General features: G+C 37.5%; 1 protein-coding gene and 1 pseudogene across 1 annotated transcript in view; one reads left to right on the top strand and one right to left on the bottom strand.

The window, feature by feature from the left end:
* The window catches only part of LOC101706220 (regulating synaptic membrane exocytosis protein 1), a 137,862-nt gene that overhangs the window by 102,926 nt on the left and 14,220 nt on the right, over positions 1 to 20,716 (bottom strand).
* On the top strand, positions 11,881 to 19,596 carry LOC110345631 (heat shock factor 2-binding protein pseudogene; annotated as a pseudogene).

Consider the following 20,716-nt stretch of genomic DNA (forward strand, 5'->3'; position numbering starts at 1 on the left):
GATTAAGTGACAATAAAAATGTACATAGGAAAAGTCTCCAAGGTCATTGATTACTTGATGAAAAGCTTTCCATATACACTCATTTGGAGAGGAATAAATTTCATGTGCGATGACAGCCTTGGGCCTACTAAGAAACTTCTCCCCCAGAATCTACATACAGATAGGAAGGTGCCTTGGATAACAAATCACAAAATTGACAATATTAGAGAAACTCTTTTTTCCAACACAATGAATCTTCATAAATACGAATTTTTATTCAAAAGTAAGAATTTGGGAAGTGCTGTACACATGAGGGAAATATTTTACTGCAACTTTCCAACTGACCAGGCTTCCACATTGACACTGAGTATTCCATTCACGTGGAGAACAGGCTGTCACGTGCAAAGCCTCGGAATAACCAGCCAGGAAACCCTGTGGAAAAAATTGGGGTTTATTTGCTTTCATTGTTTGGGGACTGGATATTAACCACAGGTTTAAGAAATTGTAGTGTTGGGTATGTTCACAGTAGAGACATTATAAGAATGCGTTCTAGATGAAATATCTTTGATAAAGGAAAATGCTAGTCTTTATCCGGACCCAGGCAACTCTAGCAAAACAGCATTAATTTGCAATGATTTCTAAATGTCAAATCAATTTCTATCCACCTCTGCATGCCCAATGATATGGAAATGAAAAAAATGGTGATCTGTACAGTATCATAGCTTTAATGATATAAATAACAAGAATAGTCAAATGATAATAAAGATGAATTTTAAGGTATATAGAACAAAATAGAAAATAAATTATGAGGTATTGAAACTGATCATTTTAAAACATATCCTTAATGTATAAAACATAGAAAATAGGTTTACATTCTAGCAAACATTTTTGGTAATAAAAATAAATATTTTGAAACCAGAGCTGCCTCAAAGCAACTTACTGTAAATATTTTTTGCATTCCTTTTTTTAATCATATTTTTTTTTTGTACTGTGGATCGAACTTGGGTCTTTGTGCTTGCGACTCAGGCAGCGAAACCACTGAGCTAAATCCCCAGCCTCTCGTATTTTATTTTTAATTCTTGGTTTTCCTTTGTTTTTATTTGGGCTATGCAAACAAATAATTTATAGATATATAACAATACTTTCTGTTTAAGTTGGAAATTCCTTGACTGGCAATGGGAAATTACTAGGCATAGAAATTTGGAGAACATTTTATTTTATGCCTCATCATTGTTCTTGAAAAAAAATGCAAAGTGTTCACATTGACAAACCTTCAGAATTACAGCTCTAAGAAACTAGGTTGCAAAACACTGCCAGGTCACAGGTCTAAACCTCTGCAGAGCTGCAAAAGTAGCCAAGTTTTATAATGACGTCCTTTCAACTGCATTCCTAGTCTGTACGACAGAAGTCTATTATTTAAGCAGGTGTTTAAGTAAGTCAAACCACAAAAGCAAAAAGAAATAAAGAAGTAACATTCACAAATGCATATAGATAGTACAGTATATATACATTTATTATGAAGCCACCCAAGTTAAGGTTGGTTAAAAACTAACTTCCAGACTCAAGAAAGGTTATTATTTTCCAGAGTTCAGAAATATTTAATATTTGGATGAACAAATCTAAAAAAAATTTCAAACATGGTGATTTCAAAATATCTTCATCTTAGATTAAACTTTCAGGCCAAAAATATTACTTTAAAAAATCAGGACACCTCAGTGGACTAGTCTGAAAGTACCCAACCAACACTGGCTGCCCTGCTTGCCATGGGTGTGGCCCTGAGAAACACGGGATGGCCTAGGATACAGGAAAGCCAGGTAATCTTATCCCCAGCATGTCTATTTCACCTGTGAGCAGCCACTCTGAACTACCCTACCTCCAAGCACACATCAGAGATTATATCCTTCATTACAATGCCCCTCGATATTTCTGAAATGCTCAACTTAGATCCGTAAAGTAGAGTGGTCTTTGTGAAGAGTATGCAGTAAACCAATTTAGATTTTCTAAAATATCCCCTCCATCAGACAATCATGCACCTGAACTATACTACTTCTAGACAGACCCTCATCCCAGCAGCTTTCACATTTCTTTCATTCTCTGTCACCACCACAACGACATCAAGCCATGTTAGCATCTGGAGCATGGTGCTGATGTTGCTCAAATCATGCGGATCATGCCACCAGTGCTGATATCTTCCTTATGAAATGGCAGGGGAGATATCATTCTCTGGTAAACACCAGAAAGAACTGGTATCACCTGAATTCTTGGAGTGTTACGGATACTGTACATTTTGGTACCAATGTCACTTTTCTCAAAGCACAGCAATTAAAATATTCATGATTAAGTATGTAGCCTCATACTCTACCCTTGGTTTTACCCAATCTTTTCTATGCATTTATTACAGTGGGCCACATCTTTACATTTTGGTAACTATGTCAGATCACTTTGGTATTAAGGTAGGTTTTAAAGGAGGAATTGAAATGAGACTAAATATGTACAAACATACTTTAGTATATTTATTAGAACTCCATTTTCATTAAAATCTATATTGTTTTCACCCATCAAAGTATCATTAATGGAATGGAAAATAATTAAAATGGAATTTAATCTAGAATATAGAATAAATAGCAGAATTTAGTAGACAGCAAGTTACCTTAACCTGTTTGAGAATATTGCCAAAAGATGGAAAACAAGTAAAAAAAAAAAACCACTCATCTGGCAAATATATAACAAAATATATGCTCTTGGACTTTATTTCTACAAAAAACTCACTGGATTCTCATTCTTAATTTTACAGTCAAAATCATAAATGATTTTCTCTGGTATTCAACCCAAGACAGCTCTTGAAAATGCACCTGTACGAGACCAAAAAGGTTGAGGCAGACATGAGCACTGACATGAATGAGAATTCACAGGAAAGGGGACAGGCAAACTAAGCAAAATAATACCCAGAAACAAATCAAACTAACTAACACCACGATGAACACACTGTAACTAAACTGTCCAAATAACCGTGTATGCACGCACTGGATGCAAGGGCAGCACAGTTGTCAGAATACTACACACTGGACAAATAAAAATGATGATATGTAAAATTTTATGAAATCGGGGATAAAATCTCCATTGCAGCCTTCCTAATATGAAAGGAAAAGAGCAGAAAAATGTAGAATCCAGATGAGAACGTTTATTTAAATTAATGTTAACTAATATCAATAACTACTAGCTACTCAGCAAACAGTACATCAGAAAACTCAACTATCCAGAAGGCGGGGATTGGCAGCTAAGTTTTTACAATGCCAACATTAAAACCAATCTCCATCAGTGCAACCAAACTCAAAAACATAAGCAGCTGTTTATTAAAGATTGTTTCAGAGTCATCATGTGTTATAGATTAAATGCTTTGCAAGTACTCATTCTTCTTTTCTCTCTTTGTATGTTCTATTCTGGCATTTCGCAAACACATTACAACAGAATGTGAAACACAAGGTTAAGCGTTCTATGCATAATGTCCTACATAGAGAAGCCAAACTATCTTCTAAGGATCCTTCATCAAAATTAATATTGCTTATGTAACAGCAGAGCAAGTGAATAGAACTATCTTTCCTAGAGGATTATGTAACTGCATTCAGATGTGAAATTAGGAGATATTTAGGGAAGAAATTGAAGTTGTATATTGTTTCTATTGATATTTAATATATTAAGTGACATTAAATCTGAACTTAAATTGTGTTGAAAGATTAAATCAAATACTATTTCGGTGCTATTAAAAATAATTTTAATATTCATTTTCTAGTACAAATTTTACAAATCCACAACAGACCTTTCCAAATTGAGATACAGCGTAATAACAATCACAAAGACAGTAATATCTTTAACTTGCGTGTGTAAGATTGATCTAATGATTCCACCAATCTTAACACAAATTATCATTCCACTGTACCTGATTATCATAAAAATCAATCAAAACTAGTTAAAATACTTTACTTATCACAAGAAGGTTGATCTTGAGAAAGAGGGAACCCACAAGAAATACCAAATTATGACAGTATTATAACTTCAAATATTAAAAATCTATATATCTATATCATCTTTTTCTGTACCTATATGACTGATCTCCACTTTCAAATAAAAGAGCCAGCCAATAACACCTTCTTAACTCAACCTCATTTTCTTTTCTTTTTTTTTTTTGTTTGTTTTTTTTTGGTACCGGGGATCGAACTCAGGACCTTCCGCTTGAAAGGCAGGCGCCGGAACCACTGAGCTAAATCCCTGGCCCCAACCTCATTTTCATTTTAAGTATCATTGTTTACTTCTAGGCCTAAAATGTCTGGTATTCACATTTGAAAATATTTGTAAGGAATTTGGATTAAGGTCATTGTTTCAACTGTAATCTTATGCCTAAATACTAAATTTTAAAGGGAAAACAAATATTACATTCACCTGAACACTCTGCATTACTTACTGGTTTTTTAACTTGGAAAATTATTTATTTACATCTAAACTCACATTAAAATCTTTCCAGGATGCAATGGCTATGATGAGATATACAAAGCTAATATAAACACATATACATTATTCTATACGGGAACCAAATTCTAGAGATGAATGAGGTTTTCATTCCCAAAATTAATGTCCTCTTAAATCACGACAAAAGGGTAAAAACACTGAAACAGAGTGTCTTGCTAGCCTTTATAATTTCAAATATTGCCAAGAAAGTAGAGTTCTATTTGTTTTTCAAAATGATATACTAATAGTTTTGAGGACACACACACATCCACACACACACGCACCGCAGATCTTCCAACCTACAATTATCACTGCATAACATCTAGATGTGGACTTAGTTCACAAGCCTGAAAAGTACACTCACTGTAATGTGGCTCTGTTAACTCAGCCGGGGAAAAATGTGAAGAATAAAGATAATGGTCTCCAAGACCCTGTATAGGAAGTTCCAAAGAGACAGTTTCAAGGAAAAGCTCCCCAGCAATATTCCTATCACCCATACTCTCAAGGGCCTTTCACATTAAAGAGATACTCGGGGGGGCTCTTAGCGTATGCTCAACTTTTCCATGACTTTCACGTCCTCTTTGGATAGCTCAGATTATAGTAAACTCTCATAGAACACAACAAATTTCTCAGAGAGACATCTATTACTAAAGATCTGCTCTAAACCAAGACTAGCTTCTAAGTTGGGGCATCATGACACATTGTCAAAGAAGCCTACTGTCAGAAACCATCTCTTACCAGCCAATCTGAGTAGAAACATGCCCTAATTAGCCCTTCGGGTACCTATGAAACAATGTAGCTCCATATTAAGCACAATCTCCTATTTGCTCAAAAAGCATTTTTACATGACTGTTGAAACTCAATCGTTCCTAATCCCTCTGCTTATGACAATGTTATCTAATGATCATCTTCAGGAGATTTCAGCTTCAGGTAGACTTTTTTTACTATGATATGAAATGGCAAAGCTTGTGAAAATAGAAATGCTAAAAGTAGTTTTCAAGCAAGAGCAAGTGGAAGCTGGTGCTGAGGTCAGTGACTAACCGCAGGACTTTCCCACCAGTGAGTATCAAGTACTTTGTTGCTGTGACCTGTCAGGTAAGTAATTCAACCTGAGTTGAGCAAGCCTTTTACAGGGTCCATAATTAGATTACAGGGATCCACGCATTCTTTAAAATTGTTGGTAAACTTGTGTGTGCATAAGTATTTTTCTGCCAAAGTTTATCAGTGCCTTTATTTCTGAGAAGAACTCATGATCTCTTTTCAGATTCAGAATAAATCGTTACAAGGTTCTGGATGAATGAGTGATTCATACGGAGATATTACTATGTTGGCTTAGTGCTTTCCCTTTAGCTTCTGGAATTATCCTCTCCTGCGGATTCTCAGCCTCAGCAGTATGCTTTCATAAAGATCCCTATTTAAGCCAAGCACTTAGGAAATCAAGAAACCATACCCAGAGAAAATGAGCCTTGTGAACATATACTGAGGGGAAGGGAATTCACCTCAGAAAGCACTTTCATGCACTATCAAGACTCTAATAAATCCTATTTATAAAAATACTTTAGTATAGAATAAGGAGGAGCAATACTATATACCTATGTGGTAATATATCTTCCCTGCCAAGAGCCACAATTTCAAAGATGTATGCTAAAAAGGAAAATATAGAAAAAAAAACTTTCTATAATCTAAGTTGTTAGAAATCATAATCCTGAAATAAAAATAAAAATTTGAAGTGGATAAAAACAGATTATTCCGATCTGGATGTATCTGGAAGTGAGGAACAGATTTCATGCACTAAGCATTCTGTAGAGGGGGAAAAAACTTTGCAATAATGGAGAAATCATTTTATTAATGAAATTATTGACTTTATAAATGTATGTGCAGGGTTTATAAATCAGACTGGCTCCTCAGTGCTCAAGAGAAAAATCAGACTCATTGTCTTTCTTTCATCTCTGGAGGGCACATGTGTGGAAGCACGACCAAAACTGCCTCAGTCTTGCTCTTATAACGGTGGGTCTCTACTATTAGGAAGACTGTAAGTATGACCATGAACACAAGACTGCTGATCATCATCATAGAGCAGTGATCAGCCATTCTTCAAGTGCATGTTTTGATGTACAATTTTATTCTCACTAAGGAGCACATTTAATCAGTCTAGATTTATGATACTAACTAGCCTGTGACAGAAAAGAATCTGATTCCTGTTTGTGACTAGGAAGGAGGTGGCTGCTTTCCCAATTGCCTCAGATCCCCTGGATGCTGGGCTTGCCCTCAGGAAGCATGGACCTCTTGGAAGGCATCTGCTGAGAAGAGAAGGCAGGAGCTCTTCAGCTCAGCTGCCTCAGCAGCACCCACTGACCCTGAAAGGGAGCAAGGAAACAGCCAGTGAGCTCCTGGCCCTGGCAGGCGCTCAGAAGTCCCTGTGCCTCCCCACCCAGGCCCTTGTGGGCTGCTCCCCAGCCCCTCTCCCTCCCTTCAGACAGGACAAGGCAAATGCTCAGTGCCTATGTGGCAAAGGAGTTACAATGGGGTCAAGAAATTTACTAGGGTAAGTTTTTAAAATCCATAATCTCCTTTCCAAAAATCCTCAGCTGCTAAGACACTACAAGTAAGGGGGAGGGAGACAGTTCTATTCCCTCCTGTATTAAAGAAACCATTCCTTTGCACATTTATAATGACACTGTTATCAGATGATCTGCAGCCCCTTAAAAACCTCATGCCATCCCCACTGAGAGCAGGGGCATCTCTTCCAAAAGGGCCGAATGGAAACAAGGAAGCAAGAGTCAGAAGAGGGCAGTTATTCTTCCGCCCAAGGTCAGCACACCCAGGTCTCTGACCCCACGACTGTGCCTCTTTCCTTTTGTCCCCCTCATCGGAACAGTTTTCCTGATTTCCTGGTCTCCCAGGGATTTCCACAGATATGCTCTGTAATCAGGACTGCCGATCAGGAGAAACTAGGCCTCAGCAGCCTTTGTCTAAACATTGGAAAAAAACAATCTATATAAACCTGTATCTTTCTATTTTTAAGAAGATTAAACTGTGAAGCATTCTAATTTCAGGAAAATGCAGTAATCAGGAAAAACTCTGATCAATCAGAGAAAAATATATACTTTCTGAATTAATTGTATAGTTGAATAGACCAAGCTGAGAGTTAAATATAATACTAAAAAGTATACAAATTAATATGCACTTTACATACACATTTAAAATATTAGAATAAGCTTCATATAATGCAACTACATAATTACTGTGTTCTAAAATAATATATTTATGTAATTTCCATTTTCAAGGCAAAATATTCCTTATACTCCACTGATAGATTCCAAATGATGCATTTCAATATCCTACCCTTTGGATAATTAAATAATAAATTCCATTATTTTTACATTTATCCATAGGGTTAACATTAGAGTAAGGTTTACCTGTTCTTGAGTGCAGCGTTATGTAGAAGTAGAAACTGCAGAAACCCAGAAAACATAATAACAGCAGCATTGGAATGGTTAAATAAATGCTACTAGCATTAAATCACTAAATTCCAGATAGCAATGGCAGCAAATCCAGTAAGTGGCACAACAAAATTTAAAAAAATCCGACCAAAATACAAAATTTTCAATACAATTTCCTGTGGTCCTTGCATTCTAAATCAAAGGCAGATAAGCCTGCAGTGCCCAACATTATACAACAGTGACACCAAACAAGGCCATAAGTGCTGCTGTCATCAAAACAGATCTCTGCAGTACACAGATTCTCATTGACTACAGCATTAATCTACAGTGCTCTATGCTACACTAAAGTGATTTTCCTTTAGCAAACACTGAAGTTCAGCTAGCCCCACAAATTAACGGTCTCCTAAAACAATGCAGATACTGCTACCTTCCTGCAGCCAGAGACAGGAGACGCTGTGGTCCCTTGAAGCTAGCACAGAAAAGACTCAGGCGAAAGCTCGGGGCTCCTCCTGCTATTCCCCCAGTGACATTTCTCTGCAATATCCATGGGCTAGGATGAGACAGCTGAGCAGCCCCTGCTGCCTGGTGGACCCTAGAAGACTCACCTGAAAAAATTAGGTCCCCTTACCAAACACTGGTAGTGGTGCTGACTGGCACCTTGTGACAGATCATTTTCTCCGCAGTTTCCCTAAGTGAGGAATCTCACTCAGTCCAATAGTAACAAACCGACTCCAGGAAGCTTAAACCAGAAATACGAAGTGATTGCTGGGAATATGAGCAAAAGTGCCTCTTCAGGCTGTTCCAGGATGGCCAGCCGAGTGCTAATGGTGGCTTACCTCCAGGGGGCAAAAGGACAGCCCCAGAGGAGTTCTGCCAAGAAGTTGGGGGAGGGTGTGGCTCATATTGATAATGTTCTTAAAGATGCAAGTTTTTGATGGTTACAGATGCAGAATTCATGGAACAGTACACTTTTCTCACTAAGGCATAGAATAATCATCCTTTCGCTAGGTCATCTGTATTTCTTTTATCCATGCCATACCTTGTATTAGAGAACAACAGCAAAATAACAAAAAATAAATTACTTGGTTTGAAATTGAATTTCCCCAATTGCATTTTATTGTGGTAGATCACTCGGTCGAGCAAGTGCCAATGACATACTGTTCTCATCTACCAGGGATTCAGTACTGAGAAATACAGCTAGAATGCTTCTAGTTCGTTTCAGGAGATGAGATGCTCAATGATAATAGGGCCAAATTAGTAACATCTTTAATTAACTTAAAATAAATGCAGTGTGTTTATATAAATTATATGTATTTTTCTTTAATAATTATCCAATAAGAAAAAAATTACTGTACATCATGCAATCATCATGAAAGAAACGGCAAAATATCAGTAATCTCAAATAAACTGAATTATTTTGAACATTTTCCCCTCCAAAAAGAATTTATTTTTAATCTCCAGTTAGAATCTTTTTTTTCTTTTCCCAAACTTCCCAGTATACTTTAAACTGGCTTTAGTAGAAGAGAAAGTAAAATAAACATTAACTGAAAATTTGTTATGTGCCAAGTATTATAAATTTACTAATTTTATTTAATTCACTTATTTTTCAAAGGTATATGGCATAACTGATATTATTTACAGCAAATTACAGATGAATCTCAAAAAAGCTACCTAATTTGCTTAAGGTCACATGATTTCAAGGAGCAAGGTTGATTTCAACTTGGCTTTATCTGGTTTGAAAGTCTATACATGAGCTTTGCATTATATCACAGTAGTTGTGCAATTACTTTTGCAGCACAAACCTCAAAGTTGTGCCACTTTTTGCTAAAGTGACACTGATTTGTTGGTGAGGGAAACTATGGTTGTGTAGAAGAACCCTACAATCATAACCTTCTATTCACACATTTGGAGTCAGTGGGAATTTTCTAGGACAGTTAATGGGGCTGAGGTCTTATGCTTACTAAATTTAACTTTCTTTCATCACTGTCATAAAGAAGATAAACAAACAAACAAACAAAAAATGGTCTGGAGGTAGACCTGGTGGCCCAGCAAGTACTCAAGGAGTCAAAACTTTCAACAACCAATTTATTCACTTCCTCTTCTGAAACCACTATCACAAAATTTTCTCTTACTGAAATTTAAAAATCCATTGAGCTTACAGAACTGAGAAGGCACATGTCCACTAAATTACTGTATTTTTTTATTAAGTTTATTGGTACATTTTAGGATACAATATGATGACATTCATCATTGGGAATCTGTACCTTTACATGATATATCTTGGTTCTTATTTTTCCCCATTCCCCTGTCCTCCCTTCAACCACTAAATTAAATTAAAATTAAATTGTCCACTAAATTAAAACATATTAAACACTGCATATTAAACACTGCATATCACTGCGCTTGTGCTTTGAGAACTTTCTTTTTTTTATTTCCCTACTTCCTTTTTCTCACTTAGCATTGGTCTGGACTAATTTTAATTTATAAAATCAGATTGAAATCTATTAGTCTAGTATTTATCCCTCATTCCATCTCATAAATTTATATTAATTTGGTATAATTACCTTCAATTCCCCAAAGTGCCTTGATAGAAGGAAATTTATCAACTGGTAACAAATTGTATTTCTAACAAAATTTTAATAAACCAAGCAGGGTCTCTGAAATGGTATTCTCAGCTTTTCAAATAAGCTGAGAATAAGAATAAGAACAAAGGATCAATATCAGAAGAAGTTATTGTTGACTTTACAATATCCTTTCACTCATTTCTGGACACCACATACTATGACTTCTCATCCAGAATGACCAATGTCATTCATTTAAGTCACTGTCAACATACAAGTAGAAAAAAATCCTTCTATTTCAATTTTAACAACTCAGAAATGTATGTTGCCAATATTACTTGTTTTAAACATTTCTTATTTAAAACAACCCTCTGTATCCTGTGCCACAATTACCCCTGTGAACTATACAGTTCATAGCCTCACACTCAGCTGTGAAACTATAGCAGGCTTCCCTTGGGAAAGAACACATAAATCATAGAATCAGTTGCAATTCTGAGTTTGCTTCACATATACCACTGACCTCACAACACTACAGCCCAGCTCAAGGCCCGTGTTTGTGAAAAGTATCAGGTCTTTCATGATCTCCTATTTTTGAAAAAGGTAAAAAGTGTCCTATTTTTTATTGATTCCTAGTAATGACAACTGCAATTTGTTTTGTCATGTGTTTCTCATTCCTTGTATTGACATGAGATAGTAGAGCATGGAATATGTTGACTACAAAACAAAACCCATGCACAATTAAGCAATTCATTATTGTTTTTCTTATTTTCACAGAACATTGACTTTCTAATCTTTAAATCTTTCTTGACTTGGCTATTACAGAAGAATATAAATCACAGGCATCACTAATCATCTATATTGCAAAGCCCATACTTTTATTTCACAGAAACAGATTAAAGATAACACTGGAAACTAGACATTTTGCTGTTGAGAAAACAGCACAAAATAACTCCACACTTGACATAAAGAATGGGGGATACTTAGGCTGGAAAAACAGATTCAGAGGGAGTGTTAAGTACAGGTTTGGGCACAACTGGAAAGAAAACTGCAACAGGACTGCCACCCCCCCACACACAAAGTACTCATTTGTGGCTTACCAGCACCTGCTCGGCCAGCCTCAATTGTTCCTGCTTTCGAGTCAATGGACCTCACTTCTTCCCACCCTTCCGCAGAGACAGGAACCCTTGGTGCACACATGACAGCAACCTTGCAGAAAGAATCCAGCCTGACTCTTTCAGCGTTGTGTGTAAATCCCTCTCTGCAGCTCAAGACCTTATCTAAGGAGAGGGTGAAGTGTCTCCTTCATCACTCTACTCATAACATTGAACAACAGGAGGAGCAGAAAATGGAAAGTGAAAGAAAACATTGATGTGAGCATAAGAAAAGCTCCTTGCATGACTGACGCAGGTCACCGCAGGCACCATGAAGCCACCCCAAGGACTGCTGGAGTAAAATGCCACGCGCAGGACTCAAGTGGGCCTGGTGGTGTGAAGACTGGTAGCATTTACTGAGGAGAAGCATATTGGCATCTCTGCTGGGTTTTAACCAGATCCACAGGGTTCAGGAAATAAGCTGCCTGCCAGATGACACTACGCTCCTAGCCATTCCTTCTGTTTGTCTATTGCCCAAATTACTCCTAACCAGTGTCCTTTCTCCCGCTGCGAGCTTATTTGTGGAGAGGGCTAAATAAAGGATTCTTATGACAATAAAATGGCCTTTAGCCCATGGAGTGATTTCTGTAAAAACAATTCTTTTGCTTTTGTTAAATGCTATTAAAACTGATTAAATGGTGGCACTTTTTATGTATTTGATTTGTGAACGAAAACTCTTTTCTGTGTATTTCTGAAGAGACATGTAAAATCGGGCTGTATTCCATTATATATTTTTACAAAGAATTTTTCTCTAGTGCATAACTTTTTAAACCTAGTTTCCTTCTTGCTATTGCTTCCTGTGTTCTCCTGTCAGGAGTTAGCACTTTTGATATATTCCCATGAGAGTCTTGCTTGTGATAAATGACATAGGTAACATTTCCACGATATGAAAATCTGCTCCTTCTGGTAGATGGTACGCACAGCCTACTTTATGGAAAAACATATTTTATATTCTTCTCTATCCTAACTGTGATCTTTTCAGTAAAAGTAATTTTAATTTAATTATTTTTCGGCAGGTAACTACTATTTTGGGGATTTTAATACAGAAAATGTTGTAAATTGTAAAAATTCACTGGAATGCATCTCATACTTCATAAGTTATATTCATGTGCTTCAAAACAAACCTGAGAAAAAAACAAGACGGGGACAGGTAACAAGAGGATCAGCCACTCACAGAAACATGAAGTCTATTCCAAGCTCATCGTATACTAGAAACTGAACTCCTAGGGAATTACCTAAGGCTTCTACTTAGGCAACTTTTATTTTCAAATTAAATTTTAGTTCTAATATGACAGCCAGAAAGTACATATAAAATACAATCGATGCCAGTGCATTTAATGTTGAAATAACAGTCACATATCCCTTAGAAATTCTTTTTCCTCATAGTCCTAGGAATTCCATATGCAAAACAAATCAGATTTCCAAATCACAAATCTGCCATGCACATTTTGCAGTAACTATCAATGCTGTGGTGATATCTAGGTTCCCTATACCACCAACATACTAAGGAAAGCAGCTAGCAGTACTGAAGCACTTAAATCTATGTACGTATTTTCCAGCTCTTCTGAAGTACTTTTTTTCCTAAACACCTTTAAAAGTTGAAAAACATCTCTACTCATCTATAGTTGGCTCACTTATGTTCTCTATGTGCTCTGTGGATCACAATCATATAGTTTTAAAAAGTTACTTCTATGTAAACAAGCATGCCAAGCAACTTTAAATAATGAGGGTATCCAGATAATATACTCTCAGGAATGTAAATCTAGAATGGGATTCTTCATCGGGCTACAAAATGAAAAATGTTAAGATGATGATAATACATTGCTACTGTATTGACCGGCTCTGTTCTGAGTCCTGCTGTATTAACGTACAGGCACTTAAGTTACAGTAGGTCAAACTCCAAGCAAAGAGGGTAAATGTACTATCTTTTCCTCTGTGTATGTGTAAACTCCAGATCCTCTTAGTAATATCTAGATTATTAATCTTTATAACCTGTAGGAGAAATTAACATTTATGAAAGATTATGGCATAAAAACAAGTTCAAGCCCAAGATATGATCTCTAAGATATTTTTATTAATTAAAACCAATTCATATGAACTTCTCATTGTTTTACACTTCCTTACAGGCCTGCCAAAACAGTTGCACATTGGACATTCTCTTCTTATTCTTTTCAAATTTAGCATTAGTCTATGATTCTTTTCAAGTATCCTTATGTACATGCATTCATAGTATCTTTCAAAGCACTGGAATAAAAGGAAGAAATATCTGGACAAAGTCTGTGCCTTGAAATTTTAAATGTTACTTCCATAATACAGATGAGGAAACTGGGGCTCAACTGTGTGGCAGTTAATCCTAATGTCAGCCAGATTGGATCAAGAGACTGCTGGAGAGATTACTGAATCATAAGGGTGCTGTGCTCGTCTGTAGATTAATTCACTGATGTTCACAGCTGAGTGTGCTCTTAGGAGGTGGGGCCATGTTGGAGGAGGTCGATCACTGGAATGTACCTTTGAGGGTACTGCTCTCCTGTGTTCTGCTTCCTGGGTACCTTCAGCAGAGCAGCTTTGCTCCACCAAGCCCTTTCATAACGGTCTCTCTGCTTTAGACCCAGCGGGCCTTAGATTGGACCCTCTGAAACTGTGAGCTAAAACAAACCTCTCCTCTTTTCAACTCTGATTATCAAGTATTTTGCACCAGCAATGGAAAAGCTGATCAATACAAGCTGACAAGTGACAAGTAGCACAAACCAGAATGTAAATTCAACACAAACATTTTAACTTAAGTGAAGATGCTTTAGATAACCACTTTCTTAAATTTAAGGAGTAATTTTTACTTAGTATCCAATACAGGGCTGTGTTCTTGATAGCTCATAATCATAATCTACAACATATACAACATATACTGTGCAACTAAGACCTCTTATTGAGACTCTAGTGTACATAACTCTGCCATGTCTGTACCTCAGAATAATGGTTTATGGAGATTTTAGTGGATAGGGTAAAATGGAAGGACCCCTAATCAAATGTATTTAAGATATGTTGTGTATTCTACTCCTTTCTCGAATAATGACAATCCACCTTACCACCAAAAGTGGTGGGAAGCTCTGTCCTAAAAACATTTAAAACCAAAGTTAGCATTGGGCAAGCTTATTAAGCATAAAATCTATATTATTGTTTTGCATTAATATGAGGTAGAGAAATGCTAGAATTATTAATAACATTTACTCTGATTAGTTAAGATATCCTAAGTAACAAGTAAGGGAGCTAAGTATTGGATTCCATTTTACAGACTTACACTTGATATTCAGGACCCTGCTGCTTCTTTTGGGTAATTTCTAGATAGTAGGCACTACTCTATGTCCAGTAGTTTCATTAGGATAGCTGTGATTCTGCTGCCCCCAAACACCAGCTCAGTTATCTCCCTACCAACTCACAGAGATCTACTTCTGTATCAAGGTCTCCATTTATCCAACTCTACATAGTCACAGAGGCAACTGTCTTGAAAGATTCTAAGCTACCATTAAATGAATATATTTAAAACAACAAAAAAAGAAAGTCTAAGCAACATATCACAGGCAATTCTGATCTTATATATCTAGACACAGAACAAATCAATGTTCAAAATACAATTTTGTAGAAAAACAATAGCAAGAAAAAAGGCAAGAATAGCTGTGAAGATATAAGAATGAATGAAATATAGGATTTTTGGACTTAATACATTTAGTTGAATTTTTCCAATATTGAGAATTTCTTTCATATTTACAGTTTCCAGAGTCATAAGGCTCCAACTTTTCTGTATTAGTCACTTTTTCCATTGCTGGTACAAAATACCTGAACAGCCACAACTTGAACAAAAACAGGTTTATTTTGGCTCATTGTTTCAGAGGGTTCAGTCCATAGTCTGGTGGCTCCAAGGCAGAAACATAAGGTACAGTGGAGCAAAGCTGCTTAGTTTATGGTGTCCAAAAAACAGCACCAGAGAGGAAGGGGCCAGGGACAAGAAATAGGTCCCAAGGCCACAGCTCCATGACCTACCCAGAAACACCTAGAAATGTGCTTTACTAATCCCCTAAGCAGCTCCTAAACCAATCTACCTGACAACCAGCTTCACTGTCCCATTCCACCCCTTGTCAATTTGACAGCCAAACACAGCTTTTTAAATATACTTAATCTCCAAATAAACATAGTTATAATTCTGCCTAACATGATATAAACATTCCACATACAACCAAAAACGTACTAATTTATTCCCCTAAAATCTCAACAGTTCTAGTATTACTCAAAAGTTCAAGTCCAAAGTCTCTTCTGAGACACTGAGTGAGCTGTTAGCTTTCAGCTCCTACAACACTGGAAAAGTAAGTTACATAATCCTAAGGTTCAAGGCATAAGATAAACTTTCCTATTCCAAAATGCAGAAATAGAGGGATAGAAGAAAATTGAAACAAAGCAATAAATGAAACCCACCAGGGCAAACACTAAAACCTGTAGCTCCATAGCCAGCATCTTGGGCATGTAATGGTTAAGCTGTGAATGCCAGGGGGCTTGAACACCCCCATGCTTATGGCCTTACTGACTGTAGCCTACACACCCTTTTTCTGGGGCTGGCTCTCCTCACTACCTGTGGATTTCCTTAGGAGATATTTCATTTTCTTGGTATGCTATCTCCAATTATCTGTTTTCTACTGTACCTTTGGGTTCATTCCCACAGCTTTCCACACTAATCTCTCAGCAGCACATTTCCTAACCTCACAGCCCTTCCTTTGAAATCTGAGTGGAAGCTTCTATGACCCCACAACTCCTGCATTCTGTACTACTGAACACTCAGCATCACAAGGATAATGCTAAAGTCCGTCACCAGCTAGAGCTGTTTCTGGGCCTCCTTTGATCATGGCTCCAGCAGCTTCTGAGTGCCTCGATGACTGACTATGGTGAAATGAACCCCAGAGAATCGCTCCCTAGGTGGCACTTTCAGGGCCCAGGAGCTCTCTTCTCATATTGACAGTGTCACACTTTTTTAATCCCTTAGCCTGTGGTCAGTGAAATCTTGCTGATCCCTGAGATGCTCCAAGGTATGGTTTTTTAAAAAAATCTTGGTTCAAAGTACTTGGTTTCTTTTTTATCTCTTTAGCAACCACACCACCTGTGGACTCAACTTTACCTGCACTTGTTTTCTGTCCAATATTTAAGTTTCCAAATCTTTCCATTCTGCTTTTTACTCACAGTTTTCACTGCACATGTGGCTAAAAGCGGCTAGCAGTACCTATGCCACAACCTGGGCTGCCTTGAAACTTCCTCCATCAGATCCATCATCCTAACTAAACTGAGCTTTCCACATAGTCTTAGGACACGGGTAAAACACAGACAAAAATTTTTATGAGAGTGTAACACACATGGCCTCAATTCCCAACAGTCTTTATTCGCAGGTGAAACTTGCTGAGCCTGGGCTTTACTATCCACATTCCTATAAACATTCTGGTCTTCTGAACTCTGACCAGAATTACTCATCAAGTTCTGCTTACAACATTCAAGGCTTTCTCTAGCCTGTATATCCAAACCCTTCCACCCACAAATCAATTCTGAAAACTCCTGAACCACGTGGTCAGGTAGCCCACTTCTTTGCTACCAATTTTTTGTATTAGTCAGTTTTCCTATTGCTGGTATAAAATACCTGAGACTCACAACTTAAAGGAAGAGGCTTATTTTGGCTCGTGGTTTCAGAGGTCGGCTGATTCCATGGCAGAGGAGCATGGTGGAGCAAAGCTGCTTAGTTCATCCTGACCAGCAAGCTGATCAGGGAAACAGTGCTAGACAGGAAGGGACCGGGAACAGATATGAACCCCAAGGTCATAACTTCATGACTCACCCAGACACACACAGAAGTATGTTTCATTAATCTCTAGGTGGTTCCCACGCCAATCAAATTCACAATCCAGCTTACCTGTCACATCTTTCACCAGGATTTAAAGGGTTCTTTGGACCAGGGAGCTATGAAATACCTAGTCTGGAAAAATTTGAAAAGGTACAATATTCTAAGTATTTAATGCTATCAAAGGGTTCTAGATCTCAAATCATTCCGAAATGCAAATGAACTAACAGGTAGATAAACTGTTTTCCAGTTGTACTATTAAGTCATTCACAATATACATGAATACAAGCAAACCATAAATTTTTTTGTTGTTTGACAATGTGTTAGAAGCATACTTGAAAGAAATCTTCAAAGATTTGGTCAGTACAATTTGCCTCAAATGGCACTGTCTTTGAAGCTAAGGAGACCCTGAATTTTCACATCCTGACAGAAACACAGGAGAAAGTGAATCTAAAGAAGAAAATGTATAAAAATATCCAATGGTGATAGGATATGGACCAGGAAGGACATTTGTAGGAGATTAAGAGAAGACAAATACTACTAAAGAAGATCAAGAAAAAGGAAAATGGTAAGTCATTACTTACTGTATTTACTTCATAAACCCAACTCACTACCAGGTATGTGACTCCACAGTAAACCTTTGATTCTCCTAAATGTTTTCTATAAGAAACCCAGCAAAGTAGCACAATTTGAAATTGAGTGCTTTTCATGGTGATAAAGTTTTTAAAGGATGAATGGTAGTTGAGCATTTTAGATTAAAGACAGGCACAAATGCTTTATCATTACTTCATTTTGTGCAAAGAGTCCAGGGCTGGGGATTTAGCTCAGTGGTTCCACAGCCTGCCTTATAAGTGCAAGGACCCTAGTTCAATCCCCAGTACCAAGAAGAAAAAAAAAAGAAAAGAAAAAGGAGTCCAACTGACAAAACCAAAATATTGGCTCTCTGAGCACCATTTCTTCACATTTTTCTGTAGATTTTCTGTGTTTCTGTGCAAACCCTATGAAGTTTGAACCTTACGGCTCTCCATACAGCCTTAAGGTGGCTGCATTTCTGCTTTCTGGTGTGTGTGATAGAGTGTGAACCTCCAAGCAGGCACACTCAGCCAACCCACCTTGGCTACACCAGTAACAGGAGGCTCTGAGGAGGCCTACTGGCCATGGAACTAAAAACTTTGTTACAGGGAGCAAGAAGGACCTGGATTGGTTGTCAACACAAGTGATCTGAATATGAGACTTCTTATGCAGAATACTAAATGAAGATGTAATGGAAACCTTCTAGAAACTAAAGACTGTAGGGAAAAAAATATCTGGAAAGGAAAGAGCTGAAAGTGGATGGTGAAAGTGCAATGCCTGCCTGAAAACCATGCAGGCTATCTATGTGGAAAAGAAGAACAAGATGGCTCTGCTATAGCAGCTGAGCAAAGGCAAACTGCAGCCGACACTGGACAGAGCACTGCACAGAAATGTGAGCAGCTGCCTGCACCCTCCTGGGGTGTCTCAGGAGCAAGGTGTGAAAGCCATTAGTGTGGGAGATGAAACTTTGAAGCTTTTCAAAATCACTGGTCAAACAAAGGAGAGTTTTATAAAGTACTGGATGGGGATGTCAAGCTGCTTGATGCTGCTGCCATAGATGTGGCCATGAATTCTTGGTTAATTTAAATCAGATGCTTATGAAAGTCATGTTGCAATATTTGGGAGACATGGATGTCCCCATACAATGCGAGCATCAAATTGAAAGGCTTAAAATATAAAAGTGAGAGCCCAGAATTCATCCCTTTGTTGTGGGGGCTTCTGAATGACCCAGATGCAGAGATATTCAGGGGCCATGGCTCGTTCTGTCTCCGATTGTGGAGCCAACAGTCTTCTCCAAGTCAGGCTCTGAGTGGTGGAGGTCTTTGCCCCTGCAAGGCAACGTGGTGATGTCCATGGCCACACTACCCCTGCACATCTACTCCCACAAGCTCCTGGGAGACCTGTGTTCTGGAGCATGGAAGTGCAGAGTCCCCAAGGGCACCGGTGGAAATGCTAATGATACTGCGTTCCCCAGGTCAAGCACTCTGTTTCTCAAACCATCACCATATGCTATATGTTAGAGATGGAAAAACGTGATTGACTAGAGATGAATATGAATTAAAATGAATCCCACATAATTTCTTCCTGGAAGTGACAGTACTTAAGAGAAGCTGGTTAATCTTGCCAAAACGAAGGCTGAAAAATAATCCCTCTTTCTGGAAAGGCTCATGTATCTGCAAACCTGGAAGACAGCTTTCTTTCTTTTTTTTTTTTTTGGTACCAGGGATCGAACTCAGGTCCTTGCAGTTGCAAGTCAGGTGGCAGAACCACTGAACTAAATCCCCGGCCCCCTTGAAGATGGCTTTCTTAGAGCAGCTCCTTGCTGCACAGGACCTACAGGGTCACCTATAAATATGGGAAGTGATTAAATAATGACTTACCTCATTAGTCAGTGTTTTCTGGGGATGCAATTCTTTGAAAAATAATTCATTCTCACTCTAGTAATTATACAGAATTCCCCATAATGCAAATTTATCTTTATCAACATTTTTTTTTTGGTACCGGGGATCAAACTTGGGACCTTGCACTTGCGAGACAGGCACCTTTATCAACTTTTGATGAGCACATTGTATCAGATACGATTAGACATTTTACTTCTATATATTTGAGCTTCTTTCATTTTTAAAGAAAGAAAAAAATAGAAAAAAGAAAACACAAAGAATATATGTTACTTACCATCCAAATATTAGCCTGCTGAACACTTTTATGCAAATCCTATCAGTTCTCTCTACACATTATAAACATTCTTTAAAAATACAGCATACATTATACATAGAATTAGTAATGCTGCCAAATGTCGCAGACATATTTTATGTCACTAAATAAAAGAATATATGATAGAACTTTAACAGCTATGCAGAACTGCTTTAATCAGCGTCCTTAATCTCGTTTCCAATTTCATATTGGAAATAGTTAAAAATAAGTAACACTGACCCCTATCTGTCATAAAGTGTTTACTCTGCCACTGTACTCTTTGAGATCCAATCGTATATTATGAACTAAACACAAATAATTCAGTTAAGTGTTAAGGATTTTAGCCATTAAATAAGTCTGACAGTTCATTTATTTGGACTTCATAACAGTTCTTTCATGGTTTTGATTCCAAGCATCAGGCTTGCTGAAATTTGACTAATTCCCATT

Source organism: Heterocephalus glaber, unplaced genomic scaffold (assembly GCF_053883595.1).
Source record: "Heterocephalus glaber isolate CG9 unplaced genomic scaffold, H.glaber_assembly_v1.0 deba00000594, whole genome shotgun sequence".
Lineage (NCBI taxonomy): Eukaryota > Metazoa > Chordata > Mammalia > Rodentia > Bathyergidae > Heterocephalus > Heterocephalus glaber.